This window comes from Ailuropoda melanoleuca, chromosome X, assembly GCF_002007445.2.
Source record: "Ailuropoda melanoleuca isolate Jingjing chromosome X, ASM200744v2, whole genome shotgun sequence".
Lineage (NCBI taxonomy): Eukaryota > Metazoa > Chordata > Mammalia > Carnivora > Ursidae > Ailuropoda > Ailuropoda melanoleuca.
In genome coordinates, this window is record NC_048238.1 from 96,128,148 (window position 1) to 96,139,027 (window position 10,880).

The following is a 10,880-nucleotide window of genomic DNA, read 5'->3' on the forward strand; positions in this document are numbered from 1 at the left end:
TGCCCAACTAGCATGGTCAAATTAGAACTCGAGGTTCTGAGGTTCTAATACAACCAAGCTGCCATTAAATAGAATCATACAGGGGCACCTGGGTGGCTCAATCAGTTAAGGGTCTGCCTTCGGCTCAGGTCATGATCCCGGGGTCTGGGATCAAGTCTCGCATGGGGCTCCCTGCCCAGCAGGGAGTCTGCTTCTCCCTCTCCCTCTGCCTCTGTGTGTGCTCTCTCTCTCTAGCTCTCGCTCTCTCTCAAATAAATAAATAAAATGTAAAAAATAAATACATACCTAAATAAATAGAATCATACATGGGCTACATACAGACTGCATATGTACTGAAAGGACACAGAATGAGGCATGGAAACTTAAAGCCAGGTTTCGTAAAATAGAAGGAATTTAACCTGAAGGACAAGAGCATAAAAGAGAGGGCAATTAAGCTCAAGAAACCTTTTAAGCGGGGCGCCTGGGTGGCACAGCGGTTAAGCGTCTGCCTTCGGCTCAGGGTGTGATCCCGGCGTTATGGGATCGAGCCCCACATCAGGCTCCTCTGCTATGAGCCTGCTTCTTCCTCTCCCACTCCCCCTGCTTGTGTTCCCTCTCTCGCTGCCTGTCTCTCTCTCTCTGTCAAATAAATAAATAAAATCTTAAAAGAAAAGAAACCTTTTAAACAACTGTACTGGGATTGAAATTAAAAGCAGATTGGATATGTTCTGGAATCTAGACACTCAAATTCTGAATACTATCAAGTCTCCTTGTAAGGTACTGATGACCTATATTCCTCTCCCAGGATCCCGCTCCACTCTTATTTGTATTCAATTGTAGCTTTCATTACTGGATTCCGTTTGTCCCGAGGAAACGTTGTTTTTCAGCACTACAGCCATAATACACTAACTGCTTCAGATCTGTGCTGCCGGAGTTGTTAAACCCCTGTTAAATGATTCAAGTCAGGTTGTCTTCTACTGTCTGTGGCAAAGATACATTAAATGGTCTTTTAAATTTTTTAATTATTTAGTTCCTGAAATGACCTTATACAACCCTTATGTAATAATTAACCTGTGGCTTTCACCAGTGATTAGTGACCCTTTATTATGGTAATGATGGCTCATTCATAGATGAAGTTTATTAAGCCTCTGGTGCACAGCTCACTGAGATCCCAGAGTCAAGAAAAGTTTCCACGGTGCTCATCGAGAGAGACAGGGAGAGAGAGCAACGCGAAATACAAGTATCAAAGTTTCATGCCTCTAACTGCATTTACCGATTGCCATGAGAAGTTTTCATTTTGGTGCATCAAGGATACTCCATTATGATTGCCTAGAGTTTTCTATGAGCAAGTTGTCTTCACTTCCCAGAGTCACATTCCTCTCGACAGCAACACGCCCCTGGGCCTTGGAAAGAGTAAAATGAATAGCAAGAAAAAGGCACAGCTAGCTCACTTGTGGGAAGTCTCCTTAGCCAGTGATCAAGGCCAAGCCAAGCTTGGGGTGGTGATATGAAGGGATGGATTGTCCTGATGCTGTCCTAGTGCTTCGCACATATTCTTATTCAATCCTCATAGCCAGCCTTTGAGATGTCTGTCACTCGTTGCATTGTACAAATTAGGAAACTGGGACATTGAGATGAAGCAACTGGCCCCCAGATTACGCAACCTACAGAAGCCGCTGCTCTGACTGCAGGGCCCCAGCTACAACATTGCAATTGTGTATCTACCAAGAGAAGCCCGGGCACATTAATAAATAGACAGGCATCTTCCTGAATGAAAATTATAAGTCATTTGTATGGAAACACATAAACATCAAAGCTAGCTAGCATCGGCCATTCACTTGGAAGCCCAACCCATGCTGAACACACACTACAATCCAAGAAAAGCCATCGGAAAGCACAGCAGAGAGGCACTGTTCACTGTTCATGTCGAATAGGGAAGGCATACATCAAAGTCAAAATTTTGTTCCGCCCTAAATTGGGCACTTTCTGGCATTTTTAGTTTTACTCTCAAGACATTAGCCTGCCACTCAACTGCACATGGGTCTATTGTCAGGTATGAACCGGACATTTTGGATAGAAATATTGCCCCTCTGTCTACCAAGATGACATTATCACAGCACTAAATAGTTTACCCTTGCAAACATGTCATGTGACATCATTTCAAACTTCCCCTTCCCCAGGACGTTTGCCCCCACATCACCCATCACGCTGGAAAGCTTGTTTCTGGTGGTTCTGGCCATACCTACCCCAATGTGACAATTCACTGCGGCACTGGGTTATTTGTCAGGGGGTCGTTACATGCCGTTTCCTGAACACTCTTTGTGAGCGAAAGAACATTCCTCTCATGTTAACAGGCTCACGAATTCTACTGAGAAACATTATTTGGATTTCCATTGTAGATTACCAAGGGTCCAAAAGGTAGAGAATGCTCCGAATACAATCAAAGAAAAGTTATCTCCAGTAGCAAAAATGTACATTCCTCTCCCTCCAACCCAAATCTTCAGTCAGAGCTGAACACTGTGCTTTACCCAGAGTCCTAACAAGTTCTGCCACCCAGTTCTTGAGCCCCCAGGAGGCTAAAAGCAGCAAGTTAGAGAGGGAGTGGTGTGCTCTGAGAGACTAGTAGTCTGTCAAGAACTATAGAAAACCCCACAAGCACCTCATTTGAAAAAGCAAATCTGCTAAGATCGAGATATGTGTTCGTCGTTATGAAAGGCCAAAGGCTGACAAGAAAAAGCAAGAACTTAGAGGACACTACACAGATATGATTTCACAGTTGCCGATCACAGGCTTTGTTGGGCATGAATGCTATATGTCTCTGCGTGCTTTGTTTTGTTACATGCCAACGCCAGTATTTCATCATTGTGCTACAAAATACCCTTAAAGCCTACATATTTAAGGGCGCCTGGCTGGCTCAGTCGGTGGAACGTGAGACTCTTGATCTCGGGGTCGTGAGTTCAAGCCCCACGTTGGGTGTAGAGATGACTTAAAAATAAAATCTGTTTAAAAAATTAAAAAGCCCATATTTAAAAATTGAGGTTTTAGCAATTTTAACAATCCATTTTAGGCAAAATAAATAAATAAATAAATAAATAAATAAATAAATAAATAAATAAGAAACCAAGGGGAAAAAAGAAAGCCAGGAATTCTCTCCATTCTCCTCTTTAAATTCCTTTGCGTACTCATTAAAACTATAAAAGTTTACTGAGCTCTCACAATGTAAATATGGTGAGGGCATTGCAAGGATTAGATTACTTCATTTAATTTGTGCATAAATCCTAAGAGATAGAGATTTTCATCCCCATTCTACGGATGAGAAAACTGAGGCTCACAGAGTCTGGATCTCATCAGAGATTAGAAGTGAGGTTCGTCTGACTGCAGACTCAGAAATCTTAAGCTCGGCTCTACACTATAGCCTGCCCTGAAAATTAACGCAAGTATGTCCCTGGGAAACTATACATATTCCAGTTGGACCAAACGGACTTCGTCTCCATAAAGGGTTGGTTCTATGCCAACACACGAGCGAGTGTGACTCTTTGTGACTGAATTTTAGTGCCAGGCTTGATGTGACAAGCCAGGCAGAGCAATGGAACACATTTGTGTGTACTGATGCAGCCTAAGGCAAGACTGGCCTATTATTAGAATACACAAATCTCATTTATGATGTAAATGGAACACAGATTTAAATTTCCCCCACACAACAATGGCATGGAATGTAGTAACACTTTCTGAAAGAGTTTACACCATGCTGATAACCAATGCTTAATGAGCTGCTTTTCTCCAGACTCAAGACCTTTATGATACTGTCATCCTGTTAACCATCTCATTTTTCCCTACTTGAATAGCTCTGTCCTCTTACAAAGACCCATCACTATGTAAAAATGGCAGTATCATTAATTTTTTTCAGTAAAAGCCAAGTTGCTTGCTCTCAAACATCCTGCAGTTCAGGAAATGTCAAAATGTCAGACCACCACGGAGGCGGAAATAAACTCTGCATTCCACTTCCGATCACTTCCTGTAGGGAAAGAAGAGCTAGGCATTCCGGTGAGCAAGCAGACATGCACAGGACCACTCCAAAACAGTGACTCAATGTCTTTCTTATGAAATAAATATGTCATTACCAGTACATTGTAATCTATTTGAAGTGAAAACGTAACAGCCTCGTGCTGCCTGTCAGATCCCGTCACATCTCCAGAAGGTGGCGTATATGTATGTGTGGGGACACAATATATCACTCCCACACTCCCTTTTGGATTGTTTTTAATAATAATATTAATTTTTAATTTCCTCATTACAAAATACATGCACACTCCACAATGTCTAGCACATACTATGTACTCAATAATTACGGGGTAATTCTAGAAAAATTCGAAAATAGAGATAAAAAGGAAGAAAAAAATCACCGTCATAATCCTACCATCTAGACAGAACCATGGTTTTCTGTTACCTATGATTCTACGTTTATTTCTATGCATATTGAACACATTTTTTATAAAAGTGGGATCACACTCTATGTACTATTTTGACATTTAACAAGAAATTGTCAGCATTCTGCATCATCATCATAAATTCTTTTACAACACCGTTTTAAGAGCTGTACAGTATTCCGTCATAGAGCTGCCTCATCACTGAACCAATCCCTTAATGTTAGAGATTCAGGTTGTTTCCAGTTTTTCATTTTTTGTGTCACAACAAATACCCTATTTCTCTATGTACCTAGTTGATTATTCCTTCTGGATATATTCCTGGGCGTGCAAAAAATGGAAACAACTCAAATGGGCATCAACTGATGAGTGGATAAATACAACGCAGTCTATCCATCCAATGGAATACGATTCAGCCATGAAATAGAACAGAGTTCTGATCCATGCTACAACAGGGATGAACCTTGAAAACATTATGCTAAGTGAAAGAAGCCAGACATGAAAGGACAAATACCGCATGATTCCATTTACAGAAAATGTCCAAAATAGGCAAATCCATAAAGATAGAAAGTAGAATGGTGGCTGCCAGGGGCTAAGGGGGCTAGGACTTTGGGAGTGACTGCTAATGGGTTTAGCATTTCTTAAGGGTAATGGAAAGATTCTGGAATTAGACAATGGTGATGACTGCACAGCTATGAGAATATACAAAAAACCCACTGAATTGTACACTTTAAAGGGTGACTTGTGGTATGTGGATTATATCTCAATAAAGCCACTGTTAAAATTCTGAGGCATGTTGTTGTTTGGCCAAAAGTTCTGCAAAAATCTTCAGCTTTAGATGTAAAATGATTTCCTAAAATGAACTAAAAATCATTTTGCTTTGAGAATGTTCTGAATGTTATGCAACACCCAGTGAGAGCACCCAGATAGTTTAGTTGAGAATCACCTAGACTGAGACTTCTTAACCTTGGCATAAAAAGGGTAATATCATGAACACCTGTGGCTTTATTATTTGTATATTATAAAATCAAGAAAGGACAGAATACCTTTTTGGAGAACACACACACACACTTTTCTAACGTGAAAGTTACACAACAGCTTTCAATAGTCGATAAGGTACCTACAGTGTCATCGTTCAAAATGTCAGATTTGGGGTCATGACAGAAATGGCAAAGGGGCATGAGCCCCTGCCTCTGCAGGTCTTCTCATCTAAGACAAATTATATTGTTTTTCAGTTTCCCTCTCCTGGCCCTGAACTAAACACCGCAAAACACCATTTTACTTCCTGAGCAGAATTTCAAGAAACAAACAAACAAACAAGAAAACCTATAGGCAAAGCCTTCAGTGTATATCGTATTTTCCTCTTGATGTTCTCTTCATTTCAAATGCTGTCATGAGCTCGTTTCTGCTCCTTCACTTCTCCTCCCATTGGCGCCTCCTATAAGTGGTTCAAGCAAAAAGACCCATGATTGCTCAGCAGTGAGGGCAAGTCTGAGCCACAAGTCAAATACCTTCCTGAGACCTTTAACCTTGCTGAATGGGGTGGGAGAGTGATGAAAGCCATTCTGCATAGCAGGAAGGTCTAATGTCACAGCTTACAATCTGTCCAAACAGGATGCTGGGACTTTTTTTTTCTTTCACTAAATGGCGATCAGGATGGCTCCAAAGCAGTGTTCCTCTGGTGACATCCTCAAGCCACCCCACACCAAAAGCGAGAGAAGGTCAGGCTGAAAAGAGGCAGATACTTGGTCTGACAAACTACTTTCAAAGGCTGCCTGTAGGAATCTGAGGGGAGAATTTTACAGACCTCAGAGGGGACCAAATGAAGGTAAACAGACAGTCTCCACATGAGTGGCGAGTCAGCGAAAGCTTTGCCGGCAGGGTGCGGGTTAGGTTAAGCAAAAGCCGCAGTCAGACACCAGCCAAAAGCAACCAAAGATTTATATGCGCCTTTAATTACTTTATTAGGTGCTAGCCCAACTACTTCTCAGGGCCCAGTCCTTCAGAGAGCCATCAGTGCCTTCTTCAGCTTCTGATCAGATTATAGTGTTGAAGGGTCTATCACTTCTCGTGGTTTCTACAGCCATACTGTGGGGAAAGAAAATGCATTTTCCTGTGAGGTTTAGCTGTTTAGTCCTTTAATATGACCTTTGCTCTATTTGTATAAAGCCTCATGTAAAGTGATTTAAAAAAAAAAAAACAGGAATCATAGAATCACCCAACAAGATGATGAGAGGCAGGTTTCCAGCTCCTAGATGCCGTGGCATCTTGTCGGGAAGACATTTTACCCCACAAATGAGTTCACCCTCAGGAAGCCTGAGAAGACCACGAGGAACACCCACTATTCTAACCTTGTCCAGTGGTGCCGTGATGACATTTTGTTGAGGAGGAAAGTCCCTATCTACCCATTGTCCCTTCTTCGGGGTAACTCCTGGAGAACATACTAGGTCTGATTTAAAAAAAAAAAAAAGTCTCAACCTTCTAGTTTTACGACGCATGTTCATGGACCCCCTACCCTTGGAACTGCAAATACCTCTAGAAATCGCTGACATGTCTTTTGCAAGGTGCATCCTCTTGTCCCGCAAGGAAATAAGAGAAATTTTAAACTGCCCTCTCTTTCACTGTTCTGTATCAGTATTTTCTCCATTAAAATGCAGGAAATTCTTGCCAGACTTCATGGTCACGTTTGCACTGCCTGACGTGCGTGTAACTCCACTGTTGCTTACCTAACATTAAACTTGCCTGTTTTCTCTCATCCGTGTTGCTATGGAAGGGCCTTTTGTCGATGGAACTGCTTTAGTGCTCTGACGATGATAAGTGCTGTTAGTGGGGGAGTTGCTGTGAGTTAAAGGCATAGAAACGTCTGAAGAAAAGGGAGATACTGTAGAAACAGGAACCAATTTAATACACTTGACCTAGGGACCAAAAGCCTCTATTGGTTACTTACACTGTCACTCAATCACTTGACCAACAAACATTTTCTGAGCTCCTTCTGTGGTGAGGCCCGACGTTAGGAGCTGAGGATACAAGTGAGACAGGGTGTGGGCCCTGCAAGTGTTCCGTGTAGCAAAGACACCCCCAGACCACTGGATCCCTACAGGTGGACTCCAGAAAACAGAGTCCAACTTCCATTCAAAGAAACCAACTTTTAACCCCAACTCTATGATGGGGTCTGGCAGTGGGAATTTTGCTACCTTGAGGTAGCCCATTCTCCCTGCTTTGAACAGCTTAGATTGCTGGGAAGTTATTGCCCGGCTTGAGAAAACTCTGTCTGCCTAACTCTCCTCCATTAATCCCAGTCTGCCTCCTCCCACACCAACACCACACACACACACACACACACACACACACACACACACACACACACGAGTTTAATTCTACTTTGACTTGAGAAACCTTCACATTTTTGATAGCAGGCAGCACGGCCCCCTAAACCTCTAATCCCTCAAGCTAAAAAGTTTCAGTTCTTTCAACTTCCTCTCCCATAATGTGATTCTGAGTCTCCCTGACATTCCTTATTAAAGAAATCTCAGGTAGCAGCAGATAGAGTTGTTATGTAGAGGGTTGGTGTCTAAGACCTGATGACAATTTACAAACCTATCTTGATGGAGAAAAACGGATGCGTTAGACCCTCAGATGATAGGGTCCCAGTTTGTGGTCTTCATGATCAAGTATAAGCAGAATTAATAATTCATAGCCTGCTAACACACAGCAAATCATATAACAGCTTCAGCTTTAGAAGCATCTTGAAGCCGAACACATGCTCACATGCAGCCCGAAAAAGCATGAATAAAAGCAATCTGTATATCCACCCCAATCCATCGGGCTTCCTGATTACTGCAGAATTCCTTGCTTGCAAGAGAAGTTTCTGTTCTTGCTAAGCTTCTGCACCATTGGACTCGGCAGTCTCTCCCAAAACTTTCACTCTACTAAAAAACTTCCGGTTCCAAATTCATACAGACTCAAAAACCAACTGTCCCATGAATTTGAGGTGTGGACGAAGCATCCCTAGGCCAATGGGTTTGCAGATGGAGGAAACTGAGCCCTGGGAAATGGAAACGGACTTGTAAGTGACAGATCCCTGGCTAGAAGTCAAGTTTCATTGCCATTCTCTCTTTTCCATCAAAATGCCTCAAAGTTAAAAAGAAGAAAAGTCTGCAAGAAACATAATTCACTAATAGCGGTATTTCAGAAAAGGTTCCTGGAGACCAGAGGTGTGTTCAGTGAGTTTCCATCTCCCTCACCTTCCATCACCCCCTCTGCTTTCCTCTTTCCAGGTTTTTTTAAAATATGTATTTATTTGAGAGAGAGAGAGAGAAAGAGAAAACGAGCAGGGGAGGGGGAGGAGAGGGACAGAGAGAATCCTCAAGCAGACTCCTCGCTGACTGGGAAGCCTGACATGGGGCTCGATCCCAGGACCTTGAGATCATGACCTGAGCTGAAATCAAGAGCCAGCCGCTTAGCCGATTGAGCCACCCAGGCGCCCCGCTTCTTTCCAGCTTTTAACCTGAGTCCAATAGCTATTACTTTCTTTGTGCACCTTTTAATGACTTTAATGATTAGGATGATATTGATGGTCTACTCTGTCCAAGTTTTTGCTTGCTTTATGAACTGATTCTCTTGTTAAGCTTTATCAAGCTGAAATTCTAGAAGATTCAACCTCTAGTACTCTCTTTGCCTCTCAGTCTATTGTGATATCCTGCTCATAGCAGCAGTCAGGGCAGGAAGGCTTCCCATCAGCTTTCGGCACATTAGAGGAAAACTCATAGCCTGAACAAGGGAGCGATGAGGTAGCCTATCTAAATACGCTCTTCCGGATGGTGCCGGAAACCCCGAGGCAAGTGAAATAACTGGGTTTGTCTTTGGAAGCCTCACATCGCTTTAACCTCAAATAAACCTTGACACCCAAGCAGGAGTATCAGGCAACCACATTGGCTGTTTATATCTCCGGATGGCTATGGAAAGGAACAAGAGAGTTTCCTAATCCGGACACTGACACGGTAAGTTGTAGCCTCCCGTTTGTAACCAATGAGTATTCACAAGGACAGGTGGGTAATGGAGGATGAACATTCCCTCCCAGCATTTTTAATTAACTGGTTGTTGGATTTATTGGTCAGCTCAGTGGGAAATCAGAACCTACTACTTGGGGGCTATTTTTATAGCCTTCTGGAGTTGGGTTGCCTTAGTACAGACACCTGGCACCATTCCTAGAAGTGGTTAGATCTGTATTTTTCCCTTTTAAACAGCAACCAGTGAGTAGATGTGAGCATTCCAGGCATCTGGCTAGTAATCCGATACAATAAAGGTGCCCCTTTGCCTTCCTCCTTTGGTAATAGAGCACATAACGCCACCAGTTTATCCCTGCACCTCCAGCAGCAGGTCAGAGGCAAAGGGAGTGTGGTTGAAACACAAAATCAGCTCTGTAAACCCTTGGAAGCGAGGGGCTGTATCCATCATCAATACGTTTATAAGCTATAAAACCTGACTTCATAATCTCTGAATAAACAACAGTTCATCTTATCAACTCTGAATTCCCCGAATCAGAGTTGCAGCTCATTTCCTCTTTGTCTGACTTCAAATCAAGCACTGTTTAGGATAAGAGAGAGCCTTCTGCCATTGGAGATCTTTTTACAGCACACATTAACAATTTCTGCGCAGATATTTGGGTGGCAAACTGTAACCCAATACCTATTTTGCAATAAAACTACCACAGCATTAAATTGACATAATAGAGACAGAAATTCTATTCAGTTGAGTGTGGGTCATGCAGGCACTCACTTTCATGTGGGAGATGAATTAAGCTCATCCTTGGGAAATCCAAGGGTAATGACCGAAACACAGTGTGATTGAGCTAATTATCAACCAGGTGTGCTTTAAGGAGTTGATGGTTCAATTTATTACTGCTAAGTGCACAGGCCTGTTTTGGGGAGGAGTTTATGAGAGCAGGTCAGACACTGCAGCTTCTCAGAGGGCAAAAGACCACGTTTCTGCAGATCTGGCGTTATGTGGGGCCAACCTAAATCCTGCCCAACCACCAAGGCCAGCTCAAGAACCTGGAAACTTCCCGACTGCCCGAAGCCCTAGGAAGCTGACATCCCCTGTGCTCCGCTAGCCATTACTGTCCATCAGCGAGTGGCCTGCGCTGCCTTAAAACAAGAGTAAATTTTCCATTTGTCTACATCTGGTCTTCTCAGCTAAGTAAACTGCTCAGAGGCACACACATGGGTTTCTGGTATCCCCCATGATGTCTGACCTTGTTAAGTATTTGCAGATTGAGGTCTTGGACAAAAAGTCACTTTTTAAATACTTAGGCATTGCTGTATGGATCTTTCTTACGTTTGTTTGTAAATGGAATCCTGTATGTGAAATATAAGCCATTCAGAGGCTCTGGTTATTATAAGAACATCAGTCTCACACAGTGTGGGACACAGAGGAGGGTGTGCGCTGACCCCACAATAGCCCCAGCCAACGTCAACA

The 10,880-nt window shown here is 42.7% G+C and overlaps 1 protein-coding gene across 1 annotated transcript in view; it reads right to left on the reverse strand.

Annotated features, from left to right (window-relative positions):
* The window catches only part of GPC3 (glypican 3), a 404,167-nt gene that overhangs the window by 311,562 nt on the left and 81,725 nt on the right, over positions 1-10,880 (reverse strand). The gene's annotated exons all lie outside the window — the stretch shown is intronic.